Genomic DNA, 6,392 nt, shown 5'->3' on the forward strand with positions numbered 1-6,392 from the left:
TGTGTAATACATATTTTACTGCTGTATTGTATAATACATCTTTTTCTGCTGTATTGTATAATACATATGCACTGCTGTATTGTATAATACATCTTTACTGCTCTACTGTGTAATACATATTTACTGCTGTATTGTATAATACATCTTTACTGCTGTATTGTGTAATACATCTTTACTGCTGTATTAATTGTATAATACATCTTTTTCTGCTGTATTGTATAATACATCTTTTTCTGCTGTATTGTATAATACATATGCACTGCTGTATTGTATAATACATCTTTACTGCTCTACTGTGTAATACATCTTTACTGCTGTATTGTATAATACATCTTTACTGCTGTATTGTGTAATACATCTTTACTGCTGTATTGTATAATACATCTTTTTCTGCTGTATTGTATAATACATCTTTTTCTGTTGTATTTTGTAATACATCTTTTACTGCTGTATTGTATAATACATCTTTTACTGCTCTACTGTGTAATACATCTTTTACTGCTCTACTGTGTAATACATCTTTTACTGCTGTATTGTTACGTATAATACATCTTTTACTGCTGTATTGTATAATACATCTTTACTGCTGTATTGTATAATACATCTGTTACTGCTGTATTGTGTAATACATCTTTACTGCTGTATTGTATAATACATCTTTACTGCTGTATTGTGTAATACATCTTTACTGCTGTATTGTATAATACATCTTTTAGTGCTGTATTGTATAATACATCTTTTACTGCTGTATTGTGTAATACATCTTTTACTGCTCTACTGCGTAATACATCTTTTACTGCTGTATTGTATAATACATCTTTTTCTGCTGTATTGTATAATACATCTTTACTGCTGTATTGTATAATACATCTTTTACTGCTGTATTGTGTAATACATCTTTACTGCTGTATTGTATAATACATCTTTACTTCTGTATTGTGTAATACATCTTTACTGCTGTATTGTATAATACATCTTTTAGTGCTGTATTGTATAATACATCTTTTACTGCTGTATTGTGTAATACATCTTTTACTGCTCTACTGTGTAATACATCTTTTACTGCTGTATTGTATAATACATCTTTTTCTGCTGTATTGTATAATACATCTTTACTGCTGTATTGTGTAATACATCTTTACTGCTGTATTGTGTAATACATCTTTTACTGCTGTATTGTGTGATACATTACATCTTTACTGCCGTATTGTATAATACATCTTTACTGCTGTATTGTGTAATACATCTTCACTGCTGTATTGTGTGATACATTACATCTTTACTGCCGTATTGTATAATACATCTTTTACTGCTGTATTGCGTAATACATCTTTACTGCTGTATTGTATAATACATCTTTTACTGCTGTATTGTGTAATACATCTTTACTGCTGTATTGTGTGATACATTACATCTTTACTGCCGTATTGTATAATACATCTTTTACTGCTGTATTGTGTAATACATCTTTACTGCTGTATTGTATAATACATCTTTTACTGCTGTATTGTGTAATACATCTTTACTGCTGTATTGTATAATACATCTTTACTGCTGTATTGTATAATACATCTTTACTGCTCTACTGTGTAATACATCTTTACTGCTGTATTATATAATACATCTTTACTGCTGTATTGTGTAATACATCTTTACTGCTCTACAGTGTAATACATCTTTACTGCTGTATTATATAATACATCTTTACTGCTGTATTGTGTTATACATCTTTACTGCTGTATTGTGTTATACATCTTTACTGCTGTATTGTGCAATGTATATTCTACTTAGTGTTTGGAAGTTGACCAAATCGCCATTTTGTAAAAACATTCGTGCATATCGTCACATACGTGTATAACGCTGATATATTTATGGATTTGTACTTATTACAAACTATTTTATTGTCTGCGTTATTTAGAATATATAACCGGTTTGTTAGGATGCTATTTTCTTAAACACGTGTTCTCATCTGTTTACTGTTCACAGTGAAACAGACAAGTATCTATTGATGCGTCACCCTCCACTTGTCATTTCTGGTCCGATGATTTTATGTAGAACACGGATTGCTATTAATGCTTTGATCTGTTCTAGAATATAGCTGTTGATTTTTAACAAGTGAAGATTAGGATTTCAATTCTTTAGCCATAAAATTTTCAGAAATATCATTTCAATGAAGAAGTAGGAGAATTACTAGTAAAGAAGAATATTATCATTATATAGTACGAATTGTTCATACACCAGATGATAAATGACGTAGAATGAATTTGAAAATTGAAGTTGAAATCAAGAAAACTTTTCGACTTGGAAATGGCCGAAGTTAAGCCAATGTGTTCCGTGTATAGACGAGAGGGACACACTAAACTCAGCACAAATCATCAGCTAGCTACCCAACACGGAGACTATTGTACAAATCATGTCACGTATTGTCGAACGAGGCATATATGTAATTCTTAGGTTCCAGGAGGATTGAGGATTAATGATGTGCCATCTATATGCTGCGCACATGGGATTGATATCTGACGCAAATTATATAAAATTATCAATAAACACACAATAGAAATTAACAACAATGTATCATGTCATTATTACATTCTACTGGGATTTAATAGCCTTATTACTATTTAAGTATGAATTAGTACTTATATATCAATATATAGTCACGGTCTTCAAAAATAACTCACTTCTAGATAAATTGTTTCCCACAGTTGATTTAAGCATACAATGTGGTTGCAATTTGATATACATGTATTTGCATATTTGAAGGTGGCATTATATGTAGTTTCGATCCTAAGACCACGAGGATAGCGGTGGTTGTATACCCCGCTAGATATCAAAGGTACTATATCACAGGGTACAGGTAATACGCCAGTAATAGCCAGCGTCAAGGTAATTGAACGGCAACTGTATTGACAATCTTAAAGAAAACTAATGAGATTCTGTCTAGTGATCGCCAGAGATTGAATTATGAACGTCGCATTTGTATTAGCTGCATGTATAAACAACTTCAATGTGAATACATTAACGCTGGACGGGCCGAGAAGTACTATGGATATCGTTAAAGGCTGCAATAATGTAGGTAATGAAATATCAACAGGTAACATACAGGTGGGTCGACGAATGTTTCGAGTTAAGGGAGATTAAATACACACAATACAGTATAACTAGACAAGTAAACAAGCAAAGGTAGCCAACAGGTGTTGTTAGTGTGCTGACCGTATCACACGCTATCTGTAAATGATCAGTTTCCATAGATGCAATACACATTTCTTCTGCAGCGATCAATGACCATGATAAAACAAAATAGGCTTTCCGTCTCGTTTCGATCCACCCGGAGGACCAGATTAATGAGAGCTGAGTATAGGACCGGTCCTGAGGTATGGTTGGAATACTGAATATTACACATGGTTGGAACACTGTGTATTACACATACGACAGCCTGATTTGTGGAAGTGATTCATTCGGCTGACCTGAAAAACTGGTTTTCTAAATCGGGTTTGAGTGATCGGGAAACATAACACATTCATAAAGCCAGGTTATGTTAACAGGCCATTACCTGTGTACTGATACAGTAGGTGACGAAGTTGTTTAATGATAAAGCATTGGCACCTTACGACATTTTACAAAATAAAAGTATACCCAGAACCTAAATAGTAGTGAATCTACTATTAAATTAGTCAAGAGCCCTGTAGACAAACGTAACGAGAGAGGTGTTCCGAATTCATGTTATTCAAGGAAAAATCCATTTAATAAATTGATAATGCTGATGATAGGTCATTTTCATAAGGTAGAATGTTCTAACAGTTTTACCCAGAGGTACCCAGACAATGGAATCCTTTGAACGTTGGCTTTTTGTCTACATTTTTATAGAGACAATCACATATCGCAGAGATACCTTAATTTCCACATTATTATTAGATAGGGTAATACCCCACCTCTCCCTGGAAGATCGAGTTATGGGGACGAAACAACAGTAGAGTGATTTCATTTTGCATATGTTACGCGTATTAACAAATCACATATTATCATATAACATAGAACACAACTGACGAAGGAAGACAACTTTATGACTCGTACCCTGACCGGGCCTCGAACTCACGATCTACGGCACCCAATCGCCTAGCCAGAACACCCGCAGCTTATACCACTTGGCTTGGGTATAGAGCAGGGTTGACTCAGATGACTATCAGGGACCAGACACTTCAGTTAATGAGAGCGTCTAGACTGCCCCCTGTCTCTAGAATACCAAAATTATGAATACAATTGCGTTCTTTGATTTTGGTCTCTAGGCTATAGTCTGATTCTAAGTTTCAAACTAGGGGGAGATAATCTAGCAGTTTTAACTAAATAATAAAAACAAGAAATATCTTTAAACAAGAAATATCTTTAAAAAAGATAAACGACACAGTTTTAATGCTGATGGTTATATTATAAAACTGATTGTGAAATAAATTAACGAACTAAAGCGTTTCAGCACGGATAACAAAATTATATCAGTTTGAATCATATTTGGTAATAATAAGATTGCATTTGAATCAGGAATATGATTTTATTAATGTGTCATTTAAAAAGATAGTCTACTTATTCAGCTTGCATTCATTCTTATCTTTGTTTCGTTTTTAACTGCATATCTGCATTTTGCATTTACCGCTACATTGACCAATCACATACTTCATCTTAACCAGTACGCCACCTGTCGCGTCATATCCGGGGCCAAAAGAAAATTATACAACTTTGCCGAATAAAACTGATGGTGAAATAAATTATTGAACTAAATCGTTTTGTAGCACGAATAACAAAATTATATCAGTTTGAATCATATTTGGTAATAATAAGATTGCATTTGAATCAGGAATATGATTTTATTAATGTGTCATTTAAAAAGATAATCTACTTATTCAGCATGCATTCAATCTTATCTTTGTTTCGTTTTTAACTGCATATCTGCATTTTGCATTTACCGCTACATTGACCAATCACATACTTCATCTTAACCAGTAAGCCACCTGTCGCGTCATATCCGGGGCCAAAAGAAAATTATACAACTTTGCCGAATAAAACTGATGGTGAAATAAATTATCGAACTAAATCGTTTTGTAGCACGAATAACAAAATTATATCAGTTTGAATCATTTTTGGTAATAATAAGACTGCATTTGAATCAGGAATATGATTTTATTAATGTGTCATTTAAAAAGATAATCTACTTATTCAGCATGCATTCAATCTTATCTTTGTTTCGTTTTTAACTGCATATCTGTATTTTGCATTTACCGCTACATTGACCAATCACATACTTCACCTTGACCAGTAACGCCACCTGTCGCGTCATATCCGGGGCCATAAGAAAATAGAGAGCGCCTCTCAGAGGTCGGATGTTTAGCTGCCGGTTACAGAACCTGTTCTTCTGTTTACGCAGCTCTCTGAAAATTTAACCGACAGTACCAGCCTAACCAATTGTCCAGCTCCTAAAATTGAGGAACGCTCGACAGCCTTCCTCACATGGACGATCGCTCAATACCAAAAGTGCGGCAGTGTCAAGGGAGACATTAGGAAGAAAGTTGTAATTTGGGCAGCAGGTACAGTTCTTGAGTTGATTTTCAGATACGAGCTAGTTTGGTGAAATAGTACATTTTACGTACCAAGGGAGACAACACTCTGCTTTCTCATTATCCAGACTGGCAGTAAAGACCAACATGTCTAATAGTACAAATATCTATTATTAGACACAAAGGAACGATATACGAATGTCTAACGACACATTATCATAAGATATAGAGGTTACACAACGAACGGTCGTTGTATATGGTATTTCTTTCACTCTAGCTAGTTATTTTTCAAAAATCACAGAAACACGAGCTTAATAGCTTACCTTTGGAAAAACAAAACAAAAAACAAAAAACAAAACAAAAACTAACGCGAGTGAAAGAAATATCAAATACAACAACCACGAGTTTGCCTGACCTGTTTCTACCACCATAGAAAAGCTTTTCTGAGGATGAATTGACTGGTTTTGTGTTAACGTGTGTCTTTTCAGAATATCAGGTGTGGTGTAATTAAGGATATGACCTAAATTTAAATGCTGCTAATTAATATGCAAAACTGACAATTTCATAGAAATATTACAATTTATTACAAATCATAACAAATAATTGGCAAGTTTATTCTTTTCAAAGCAATAAATTGATAAAAATCTATGAGTATTTTCAAGAATATGACGAAAATAACTGCGAACCATTTCTTGTACGTTATCATTTCTGGGACATCAAGTGTTAGCCGATCAAATCGCGTTGAACCACGTGATTAAACAAGAATTCGATGGAAGTGGATGTGTCGCCTGCACAGCAAGCTAGGATTTGAATTAAAAAAAAACAAAAACAAAAACAAACAACAGC

The sequence above is a fragment of the Pecten maximus genome, chromosome 4 (genome assembly GCF_902652985.1).
Source record: "Pecten maximus chromosome 4, xPecMax1.1, whole genome shotgun sequence".
In the NCBI taxonomy this organism is placed as follows: Eukaryota; Metazoa; Mollusca; class Bivalvia; order Pectinida; family Pectinidae; genus Pecten; species Pecten maximus.